This window comes from Erythrolamprus reginae, chromosome 6 (genome assembly GCF_031021105.1).
Source record: "Erythrolamprus reginae isolate rEryReg1 chromosome 6, rEryReg1.hap1, whole genome shotgun sequence".
NCBI lineage: Eukaryota > Metazoa > Chordata > Lepidosauria > Squamata > Dipsadidae > Erythrolamprus > Erythrolamprus reginae.
In genome coordinates, this window is record NC_091955.1 from 23,207,602 (window position 1) to 23,220,184 (window position 12,583).

The 12,583-nt window shown below is 45.2% G+C and overlaps 1 long non-coding RNA gene across 1 annotated transcript; it reads right to left on the reverse strand.

Annotated features, from left to right (window-relative positions):
* Positions 1–933: 933 nt before the first annotated feature.
* LOC139169359 (uncharacterized) lies at positions 934–12,463 on the reverse strand. The gene is made up of 3 exons (XR_011559452.1): positions 12,413–12,463; positions 10,948–11,075; positions 934–1,536 (listed from the first exon to the last, which is right to left on the reverse strand). It is a non-coding gene; the product is annotated as an uncharacterized lncRNA (long non-coding RNA).
* Between the last annotated feature and the right edge of the window lie 120 nt (positions 12,464–12,583).

The following is a 12,583-nucleotide window of genomic DNA, read 5'->3' on the forward strand; positions in this document are numbered from 1 at the left end:
ATTCCCCCATGCCTGACGGCAGAGGTGGGTTTTAAGGAGTTTACCAAAGGCAAGGAGGGTGGGGGCAATCCTAATATCCGGATCTGGCTCTGTAATTATTGAGTTTCTAAAGTCGAGCACTATAGGCAAGTTCAGGACAGATTACTGAATTAAAACATCATGGAAATAATATAATGAATGATCTACATCTTTCTAGCCCCGAATTAACTTTGATTTGGCATGTACATTACAAAGAACAAGAAAGTTTAAATGCAAGTGGGAAATAAGCATGATTAATATGATGTTTAGAAGAAATCCATCAGATAATGAGTTGAGACTTTGAATCAATCGTGACAATTGTGCCATTTTTTGGGAAACAACCTATCTCTAGAAGTTTTTTCAAAACAAGACATGCAACAAAATCCATTTGAGAATGTTAATAAACTCTGAATAAGAATTCTCCATGAGATGAAAATAGAAAATTCTACAAATTTTATAACTTAAGGAAATAAAAATGACAATTCTAGGGAACAATTGGAATAATTAATTTTACTGGATTACAAGAGATTACAAGAGACTGATTATTTTTAATATAAAAGATGCTGTGCTTCAATGGTTAGATGGCCAAGACCAGTGATGGCGAACCTCTTTTGGTTTGCGTGCCAAAAGGGTGGCTATGCACACGCTAATGTGCCTGTGCGTGCCCAAGCCCTCTCTAGACGCATGCAAAAAACACCTCCACGTGCATGTACCCTCCCCTCTGCTGCTCTCCGTGCATGCGAACTCCTGAAGCCTGGGGATGTCGAAAAACAGCCAAACTGGCCAACCGGAAGTTCGGAAATATATAGTCCATTTATGAGATGCAATACATTAAATAAATGTATTGAATGAATGAATGAATGAATGAATGAATGAATGAATGAATGGAGTTTTGCATAATGTGAAAGCTCCCGTCTTTTTTGCAAGAGGAATTTGAAATGACTGAGAAACACGGTTTCTAACTTCAATTCTTTATTCTAAGCAGGAGACTAACAAGCCGCGAAAACACTTTCACTCTGGCGCGTGCTCGGCAGAAGACGCGTAAGACCGGAGGCACTTCTATTTATACAGTTTCGCCCGGCAACAAGCGACGCCTGACAGCTCTCCAAGATTGGCACCAAAACACAGCAGCCAATGAGAAGCAGGTAAACAACTCTTATTATAAATAGTGAATCCTGCTTAACAACTCATGTTTAAAACTTTACCCCATTACAGAATTTTGTGGAAACTTCTGGACATAACACCCCTCCCCCTTCTGGCTGGTTTTTACAGATGTTTATTCAGACAAACAAGTAATAAAGTCGTCCAAAGGGGCCGGCGTCCTTGGTGTTCACTCCGACTGGCGAGGCTCGTTCAGGACCTGGGTGTCCACAGAAGAGGATGGTTCCTCGGGTCCTGTTGGCACAGAGTTTCCACGGCTGGAACATGGCAGAGCTGGGGCAGCGCTGGAGTGGTCACTGAACCCAGGTAAGTCCCAGTCTATTTTTTCCTGGTTTCTGCTAGGTCTGGTATAACTCCCTGTGGGGCGTGAAGGAGTAGAGACCCCATTACTTGTGTTAGCCATATTTTCCCTTATACTGGCTGCTTCCAGTCTCCCCCATATATGATCTATGTGCCTCTTCCAGAGGTGGCCATCACACAGTTTAATCATATAAGTTTTAGGACCTGTTTGATCGGTCACTATTCCACTCTCCCACTGTCTGCCCCTGTCAAAATTTTTGACATATACGTTTTGACCCATAAACACTGAGCGCTCAGGGGTTGTTACATTCTCAGGCTTCAATTTTACATAAGAGGGGTGCAGCCTATCTAAGGGAGATCTCAACCTTCTCCCCATGAGCAGCTCGGCGGGGCTCTTATGAGTTGTTAGGCTTGGCGTGATGTGCTGTGTGAGTAGGAAAGTATCCAGTCTTTCCTGTATATCCCCTGGTGATGACCTCTTGATGGCCTCCTTGGCCACATGGACATACCTCTCCGCCATACCATTAGCCCAGGCTGCGTGGGGTGATACCAAGGCATGTCTGACCCCCAGGTGGGCTAAGAACATCTCTAGTTGCCTAGAAGTAAATTGGGGCCCATTGTCCGAGACCAGGACATCTGGACACCCATGAGTAGAAAACAGTTTCCTTAGGGCATGTATCACAGCTGTAGATGTGGTGGACCCTAACAAAATTATATCTAACCATTTGGAGTATGCGTCCACTACAATCAAAAACATATTGGTGCCCACTGGCCCAGCCAGGTCAATATGCACCTTTGACCATGGCCCCTGGGGAGTGTCCCACTGTGCAGGGGTGGTTTTGGGGGGATTTGGCCTTGTTTCCTGACATGGGCTACATGTGGCAACCCAGTCTTCAATTCCCTTGTCCAACCCTGGCCACCATAAGTATCCTCTGGCCAAGGCTTTCATTCTGACCACCCCTGGGTGCCCTTGATGCAGCATTTGCATGACCTGTGGCCTAAGAGCAGTGGGGATAACCACCTTGTCACCCCACAAAATACAGTCGTGCATTACTGAGAGTTCCAACCTCTTAGTTTTATATTCACCCACTGAGGGGTCTTCCCCATTTGGTGGCCACCCTTTCAGAATGTACTGCAGGACTTTCCCTAACACCTGGTCCTGTTTAGTTTCAATGGCCACCTCTTTAGCAGTAACAAGGGATGGTGTGCCTAAGTCAATGAGGAGGACATCCCCTGCAGGGGCTGGGTCCTCCATCCTCTGCCCCAATGGACAGCGACTCAGCCCATCTGCATGATTAATCAGGGAGCCCCCCTTATGTACAAGGATATAATCGTAGCCTGCCAAAAAAATAGCCCATCTGGACATGCGGGGGGACATAAAAGGAGGGGTTGGCCGCCCGGTGGCTAGCAAACCTAACAAAGGTTTATGGTCCGTGACCAATTGGAATGGTCTCCCCAATAAGTAGTTGTGAAATTTTTTCACCCCAGCCACCAATGCCAATGCTTCTCTATCTATTTGTGCATAATTGCGTTCTGCTAGGGACAACGTTCTTGAAAAGTAGGCCACTGGTGCTTCTTGGCCATTAGGTAATACATGGGCTAGGACCCCACCCACCCCATACGGGGATGCATCGCATGTAAGCCTAAGGGGCAACGTAGAACTGTACTGGACCACTACACTTTGCAATGTTAAGAGGTCTTTAACAGCATTAAAAGCCTGTCGTTCTGTCTCACCCCATTCCCAAGGCGCTCCCTTGTGGAGAAGTCGATGAAGCGGCTCAGCTGCGGAGGCTTTCTGTTTCAAAAAAACAGAATAAAAATTCAATAGCCCTAGAAAGGCTTGCAGCTCCGTCTTACAGGTGGGGGCAGGGGCATCCTTAATGGCTCTAATCTTCTCCTCAGTGGGATGTATCCCTGCTTCATCTATTCTGAACCCTAAAAAATCCACCGAGGGAGTTCCCCACACACACTTTTCTGGTTTAAGCCGTAAGCCTTTAGCTTGTAATCGAGTCAGAACTTGTCGGATTCTGCAGTGCAACTGGTCTGGAGTGTCCCCACAAATTAATATATCGTCAAAATAGGGGCCCACTCCCCTAATTCCCCAAAGTAAGCATTCCATGAGCCTCTGGAAGATACCCGGGGCCATGCTAATGCCAAATTGCAGCCATGTACATTTAAAGGCGCCTCTGTGTGTCACAATTGTTTGCGCCAGGGCTGTGGCATCGTCCACGGGCAACTGCTGGTATGCCTGTGCGAGGTCCAGCCTTGCAAAGATTTTTCCAGACCCCAGGGTATGCAGCAACTGCTGCACTACAGGTATCGGATACGAGTTGTGCTATAACGCCTTATTGAGGGTAGATTTATAATCTGCACAAACCCTCAGGGATCCGTCAGGCTTTAGGGGGGTTACAATCGGGGTTTCCCATGGGGCATGTTCGACAGGAACCAAGATCCCCTGACCCTGGAGTTTTTGTAACTGGGCATCCAATTTATCCATTAGTGGTAGCGGTACCCTGCGAGGTTTTAATTGAAGGGGGGGAACAGCAGGATTTAAAGAGAAAGAAATTGGGGGGCCCTTATAAGTACCTAACCCGTCCTTAAAAACCTCAGGAAATTCTTGTACAAAATCAGGTACCTTCAGATAAGTCAGTTTGTGAAGACCTGTAACAGCTAACCCTAAGGGAGCCATCCAATTTAGACCCAAAAGGGAATGATTAGCCCCCTCAACAATCAGAATAGGTAACAGATGGTGAACATTCTTAAACGTTATAGGCACTCTAGTGCTTCCCAAAACCCTGATCGGGTGCCCCTGGAAGTCCTTGATTGTAATGTCCAGCGGTTGCAAAGAGTCCCGTGACAATTCAGGTATATAAAGTCTCAGTTTCTGCCACGGCATTAAGGTAAATTTGGAGCCCGTATCCAGCTCCATGTGGCATGGTTGCCGATTTAGCAAAAGAGGAACAACAATTTTATTAGGGGCTGGTGGATAGGTGCCACAGTCTGTGTGTGTGCGGTTACCTCGGTTGTTCCATGGCCTCCGGTTCCCTCGTCCTTGTTGCCTGAATGGGCGGTAGAACCGTTGAGCAGGAAAGGTAGGCAGCAGGTCCTGATTGAAGGGGATGTCATCGGGCAGGGTGGCTCGGCAGACGGCGGCAATGTGGCCTCGTTTCTCGCAGCGGCGGCAGAAGGCGTCCTTGAAGGGACATCTGGACCGTGGATGTTGACCCCGGCATCTGGCACAGGCTTGCAAAGGCGGACGAGGTTGTCTGGCAGGTGGTCCTCGAAGTTGGCAGCAGTGGTCCTCATATGTGTCGAAATCAGATGAGTTGTAGTCATGTGGATGATTGACAGGGGCACGCGGAGCCTCAGCAATTTTGCACACAGTAGTCAGCTTGTCATTAGACTTCAATTCAGCTGCAGCGGCTTCCGCAACTTCTGCTGTCTGAGCAGCCTTAATTACATCCTGTAGCGAAGAGTCGTCAGCTGCAAGCAGTTTGTTCCTGATGGACACATTTCTCATACCAAAGATAATGGCATCTGTCAACCTTGCCTCAGGATTTTCAAATTGACACTTGGCTAATATAGTTCTGAGGCGCGTGGCAAACTGGTTAATAGTTTCTCCTTCGGCTTGAGCCATTCGGGAGAACTGGTGTCTGAAAACCCTTGCAGGTTTAGTTGGCTTAAAATGAGTTGCCAACTTTTCCCTCAAAGTTTGCCATGGCACTGAATTAGCAGGTTCCGGGTCGGTCAAAGTACCGGCCAAATCAAAAATTTGCCGCAATAATTGAGAAATAAAGCTCTTTTCCCGCCATCGTCCGCATCTTTCATGCCGGCGGCTTCGAGAAAAATTTCAAATTTGGCCATATAGGCAGTCCAAGTTGACCTCTCAGGGTCAAACAGTTCAGGCGGCTGGATGATCGAAGGGGTTGCCATAATGATTTTTCCGTAAAGAAAAAATCACCTCTAGACCCTCGTCGCCAGTGAAATGACCGAGAAACACGGTTTCTAACTTCAATTCTTTATTCTCAGCAGGAGACTAACAAGCTGCGAAAACACTTTCACTCTGGCGCGTGCTCGGCAGAAGACGCGCAAGACCAGAGGCACTTCTATTTATACAGTTTCGCCCGGCAACAAGCGACGCCTGACAGCTCTCCAAGATTGGCGCCAAAACACAGCAGCCAATGAGAAGCAGGTAAACAACTCTTATTATAAATAGTGAATCCTGCTTAACAACTCATGTTTAAAACTTTACCCCATTACAGAATTTTGTGGAAACTTCTGGACATAACAGAATTAATGCTGAGTAAATGCAGGATGTTAATGTATTAGTGAAGGTTTGTTTATATGCAGTAATTGAGAAGGTGTTCTTCTTTTTCAGTACTCCACTATTGATTGATGCTGTGTTTAATAGATACGACTGGATGCAAGTTCTCATGGATTGAATGTTGACCATAAAGATAAAAGCGGAAAGTCAACAAAAGATTATGCTATGGCTAGTGGTGATTCCACGTAAGCTGAAACATTTGTCTTTTCATTGTCATATCAAAATAAAACGTATAACATGAATTAAGATTAGATAACATATTAGCAGGATGTTAAAGTAGCAGGCAAATAACTAAATTATTGCTTTTTATTTAACATCGTTCCTCTGTGTTGATATTAATTTCGCTTTATTAAAATCTGTCAATATTGAATAAAGTATTTTTTTTCCATTTAGCTTCAAGAACCTTGTTAAGAAATATTCTCGACATCATTCAAGAAAAAAGAGATATAGACTTGGTGCTCGTCCTAAAAATAAAGAAGGTAAAGTTTTATATTCCGTTTTTTTGGAATCTAATACGCACTGGAATATAGGACGCACCTTAATTTTGGGGGAGGAAAATAGGGAAAAGAATCTGCTTATCAGGTATTCATCTAGCTAGCATCCTTACTATGGTGAGCTTCAGCACATTATTTTATCCCCTGGTTAAGGGCTTAAAAATATTTTGAGAGAGTAACAGCTTCGTTAACAGCTTGCAAGCAAGTAAGAGCTGGGAACATCATTAGCACCTGGAAAGAAACCGTATGAGCAAGTAGATTAATGGAAAAAACCCGGCAAAGACTTAGGGCTTGGAAAACATTCTTCGCAGAGAATAACAATGAACGAGCTTGGGTATATTAGTAGCACTTGGTTAGGGCTGGAAAGAAATATCTGGAGCAAATAGAGAATAAAAAAAAAAGAAATCAAAGACAGGGTTGGGAATTCTTGGCAGAAAGTTTGTCACACCCCCCCCTCCTTCAAAGAAGGCAAGGAGAGATTTGACGGAACGTCTGGCAGCTTTACAGTGTTCCCTCGATTTTCACGGGTTCGAACTTCGCGAAAAGTCTATACCACGGTTTTTCAAAAATATTAATTAAAAAATACTTTGCGGGTTTTTTCCCTATACCACGGTTTTTCCTGCCCGATGACGTCATATGTCATCGCCAAACTTTCATCTGCCTTTAATAAATATTTTTTTAAATAAACTTTAATAAATAAACATGGTGAGTAATAATCTAAATGGTTGCTAAGGGAATGGGAAATTGCAATTTAGGGGTTTAAAGTGTTAAGGGAAGGCTTGGGATACTGTTCATAGCCAATAATAGTGTATTTACTTCCGCATCTCTACTTCGCGGAAATTCGACTTTCGCGGGCGGTCTCGGAACGCATCCCCCGCGAAAATCGAGGGAACACTGTATTTCAATTCTTCCATCTGGGAGATCCCAAGTGTTTCCTTCAAAAAGACGAAAAAGAAAAGCATCCTATTCGTCTGGGCTTGAGATAAAGGGGAACAGAGGCCGGGTGGAGAACAAAAAACCCTTTGGCATTGCAGACTCCAAAGGGGTTTTTCGAACAAAGATAGACAATGAAAAAAACGGAGGAAGGATGGAGTTTATTGCTGCATTTAACTCATCATGAAGAGTCATATTAAACCACCATCCAGCGAATTGGTGCATCCTTCCCTGTGCGGGAGGAGCTTTATTTATTTATTTATTTATTATTTAGATTTGTATGCCGCCCCTCTCCGCGGACTCGGAGCGGCTCACAACAAGGCATAAACAAATCAAACAAATCCAAATAAATTTAAATATTTAAAAAAGTTTAAAAAGAACCCCAATATACTAACAAGCACACACACAAACATACCATACATAAATTGTACATGCCCGGGGGAGATGTTTCAGTTCCCCCATGCCTGACGGCAAAGGTGGGTTTTAAGAACTTTACGGAAGGCAGGGAGAGTAGGGGCAGTTCTAATCTCCGGGGGGAGTTGGTTCCAGAGAGTCGGGGCCGCCACAGAGAAGGCTCTTCCCCTGGGGCCCGCCAACCGACATTGTTTAGTTGATGGGACCTGGAGAAGGCCCACTCTGTGGGACCTAATCGGTTGCTGGGATTCGTGCGGCAGGAGGCGGTCTCGGGGGTATTCTGGTCCAATGCCATGAAGGGCTTTAAAGGTCATAACCAACACTTTGAATTGTGACCGGGAATTGATCGGCAACCAATGCAGACTGCGGAGTGATGGCGAAACATGGGCATACCTAGGTAAACCCATGACTGCTCTCGCAGCTGCATTCTGCACGATCTGAAGTTTCCGAACACTTTTCAAAGGTAGCCCCATGTAGAGAGCATTACAGTAGTCGAACCTCGAGGTGATGAGCTTGAGCAGAGAGGGTTATTCCAATGGAAAATAAAGTGAAAAAAGAAAAGAAAAGAAAAATGACCACCAAAGGCTGCAAAAGGGATGGTGAGGAGGAAGACATAGAGGCAGGCTGTGACATTGGGGAGGAAAAGGACAAGAGAGACAAGAGAAGCTGAGATGGGAAGTTCTTGCAGCCTTCCACAGGACAGGGGATGAGAGTTGGGGGGGACGGCGCGATGCGATCTCCCTCTCCTTCCTTTTCACTCTCCCTCCCTCATTTTAGGGGTCAAAATGGAAGGTCATACCACTGCCACCGATTTCCTGGTTGACTGGAGGTCTCGCGCAGCAGCATCCTCCACGCAGCCTCACGTGGCCGGAAGGGACGTGGTGTGAGCGTGCGGCCTTTTTAAAGGCCTGTAAGCCGCTCAGCTCACCCCTTCTTGCCGCCTGGCTGCAAGCAAGAGCAGCCAGCACCGACGAGCTCCTTTTTTCATCGTGGATGGCGCCAAGGAAGAATGAGATGATGCCGCCGTTTCAGAGGCCCGGGAATCAAAGTGATTGCCAAGGGCAACACAGGTTTGTTGTGTTGTGGTGGAGGGAGGGAGCAGCCCAGAAGGCCGGGCTGCCTGCGGTGTGGAGGGTGGAACCGACCCTTTCCTTCCCTTTTGTTTGGCAGAAATGGCAGGCAGTGCCAGGGAGTGTGCCGATCCCCAGGCGTGCGCCATTTCAGATGCGGATAGAATTAGAAAAAAATATGACAAGGAAACTGGACCAAGGTAAATAGCAAATTATATGCTAACAATTTGAAACATGTTCTGCTGTTTGCTTTGTTTCCCCACCCCACCAAGAAAATTATACTAATACTGAAATTTTTAGACACTGCACCTCATCATTTACATTTTAGAGCAGGGCTGTCAAACTCACAATCCACGGACCGGATGCGTCACTTGCTGACACCGCCCCTGCCCAGTTTAGGGAAGTGGGGAAAAGTCACGATATGTCACATGACAATGCGAGTTTGACAACCGTTTTAGAACCTAAATGTGGCCACAGTGAAAGTTTTAGGAACTTATTTTTAGAACATAAAAATATAATCCTGCTGACCAATAAACTAATCTGCATGATAGAAATATAGTTCTGATGAATAATATATAAAATAATATAAATACTCTTGTTTTTCAGCTAAACCTGAACCTGATGCCGGATCTGTTACAGTCTCCTCTATAGGATCAGTTGATGGACCTTCAAAATCAAATATAGAAGATCAAGTTTACAAGGCAAGACTCCAGGAGTATCTGGATGTTTTCAAGAAAAACTATATGCTTTGAATAAAGTCTTCAAACTTGTAGATCTGACTTGATTCCTTAACCTTTTTAATAGAGGGCAAATCTGGCAGTGCACTTGCATGGTCATCCAAGTTGAGACTTAACAGTTTAACCTGGAAGGGGAGGGGAGAGGGAGAGAGGAATCCAGCTATAAGCAACGTTGATAGTAGAAGGCCAAAAGAGGAACTGCACTGAAACACATACAGTATCTATTTACAAATCAGGTAGGTGCTAGCTAGATGGTCCCCAGAGACAAACATATTTGCAACCTTCTGATGCGCAAAGTCAATGCGGAAGCCAGAATCACTTAAGAATTGTGTGGCTAACTTAACTGCAGTGATGAATGTTGTGAGTGGTCCTCGACCAACTCTGGTAATGAGGAGGATGAGCCAGGCTCCATTGCTAAGCAAGGCAGCTAAGTGACTTGGGCCGATTATGCATTTCAGCCCCAAAGCTCCCATTTCTTGCAGGGTTGTTGCATAGTTAAAATGGAGTCAGGGATTTTATACCTAGGGCCACGATGGCGAACCTATGGCACGTGTGTGACAAGTGGCACGCGGAGCCATATCTGAGGGCACGCGAGGCGTTGACCTATGTCAGCTCCAGTGCAGATGCCTACGTTGGCCAGATGTTTTTCAGCCTTGGGGAAGGCCATTTTGCCCTCCCTGGGCTTCAGGAAGTTCTCTAAAGCCTCCGGAGTGGGAAAAATGGGCCAAGGGCAAACCAAAAGTTCGGGAAAATGGACTTTCAATTTGCCTTGGGCTGTTTTTCGCACCCCAGAGGCTTCAGAAAAGCCTGGGGACGCATGCATGCGCAGTGTGGCACATGTGGGGGGTAAGTTGTGTGCCGGCACACGCCCACATGCACTCCCATTTTTGGCACACAAGAAGAAAAACATTGGCCATCATTGCCTTAGGGCAGTGAGGGTGAACCTTTTTTCTCTCGGGTGCCAAAAGCCCATGCACACATACTATTGCGCCTACACAAGTGCCTACACCCGTAATTCAGTGCCTGGGGAGGGAGAAAATTGCCTCCCCTGCCTCCCGGAGACCCTCTGGAGGCAAGAAACAGACCGTTTCCCAACTTGTGGTGGGCCCGGTAGGCCTGTTTTCCACCCTCTCCAGGCTCCAGAGGCTCCCCTGCAGCCTTCCAGAAGCCGAAAATGCCCTCTCAGAGCCTCTGTGGGAGCCAAAAATCAGCTGGCTAGTGCACACACGCGTGCTGGAGCTGAGCTAGGGCAATGGCTCGTGTGCCAGCAGATATGGCTCCGCGTGCCACCTGTGGGACCCGTGCCATAGGTTCGCCATCACTGCCCTAGGGCATCCTTGTGGCTTCTTCTCCATACACATGTTGGTCTGCTATAAGGATGCCCAGCGTGGCAGTAATGACACTAGACACTGCAGAGGTGAAAAATATCAAATCTGTTGAAAGCCGCATCCGAATGAGAGTGTGCTTAAACGGTGCTAAATTATTGAGATGATTACCTGAGAATACACATCAATATTCCAATGATGTTTTGAATCCCAATGAAATTCAAAAGAAGATGATGGGAGGGGCGAACAAATATAGCCATAGCTGGGCTCTATGGAAAACCAAGTCAGCGAAGCATGAGCTACATAGAAAAACAAAGAATGGATTCCACAAGAAATTTATAAAGTGCCAGAGAAAAGAAAATGACCTTTTTTGCCCCTGCTTGCATTATTCGTAATATCTTCTACGCAAACACTACATTATTTAGTAATGAATCAAATGCAATACAACATTAAAATCATATACCAAATTGTCCTTCCTGTTAATGACTACTTCACCTTCAACCACAACAACACACGAGCACGCAACAGATTCAAACTAAATTTAAACCGCTCCAAACTAGACTGCAGAAAATACGACTTCAGCAATAGAGTGATCAACGCCTGGAATTCACTACCTGACTCTCCTGCTTCTTCCTCCAAGCCCAAAATCTTCAACCTTAGGTTGTCTATAGTTGACCTCCCCCTTTTCTAAGAGGTCTGTAAGGGGCGTGCATAAGCGCCTACTGTCCCTGTCTTATTGTCTTAATGTCTTTTCGTATCATTACTTTCTATGTCATGTTTATATAACCACCTATCCTATAATAACAAAAATAACAATAACAGAGTTGGAAGGGACCTTGGAGGTCTTCTAGTCCAACCCCCTGCTTAGGCAGGAAACCCTACACTACTTCAGACAGATGGTTACCCAACATCTGCTTAAAAACTTCCAGTGTTGGGGCAATTACAACGTATGGAGGCAGGCTGTTCCACTGATCAACCGTTCTGAGTGTCAGGAAATGTCTCCTTAGTTTTAAGTAACTTACTTACTTACTTACTTACTTACTTACTTTATTTATTTATTATTTAGTTAGTCAGTTAGTTAGTTAGTTCAATACACAATACATATTGAAGAGACTAGACATGAAGTATTATATATAAAGAGAAGATATAAAAATAGAGAAGATATATGAAGGAAGAAAAGATATATGATATATGAGATAAGGAGAGACAATTGGACAGGGGACGAAAGGCAGGCTAGTGCACTTACGTACGCCCCTTACTGACCTCTTAGGAACCTGGAGAGGTCAATCGTGGATAGTCTAAGGGAGAAATCTTGGGGGTTAGGGGTTGACACTACTGAGTCCGGTAATGAGTTCCACGCTTCGATAACTCGATTGTTAAAGTCAAGCTTGGAGCGATTAATATTAAGTTTGAATTTGTTGCGTGCTCTTGTGTTGTTGCAGTTGAAGCTGAAGTAGTTATTGACTTCTCTCCTTGTTAGTTTCCACCCATTGCTTTTTGTTCTCCCAAACTTGATTGACAAATAAAATAAAATAAATAAATAAATTACTCTTAAGCCACTGTCGCCCATGGGCTAACATAACAAAGAATAGCATGCACACTTCTTTACAAATTCAATACACGCAGCAGCCCAAACCTTGCTTCGATTGGAGTCACAGCGCGCTGGTATCTTCCCTGCTTTTCCCCAATTCTATTTGCTATTACTGGCAAAGAGGATTATCCAATCAGAAATGGAAAAGCGTAGAAAAGGGCGGGAATTGAACGTTTGTGTGGCAGGTTGATGTTCCCCGCCTTCTTTACACTGCTT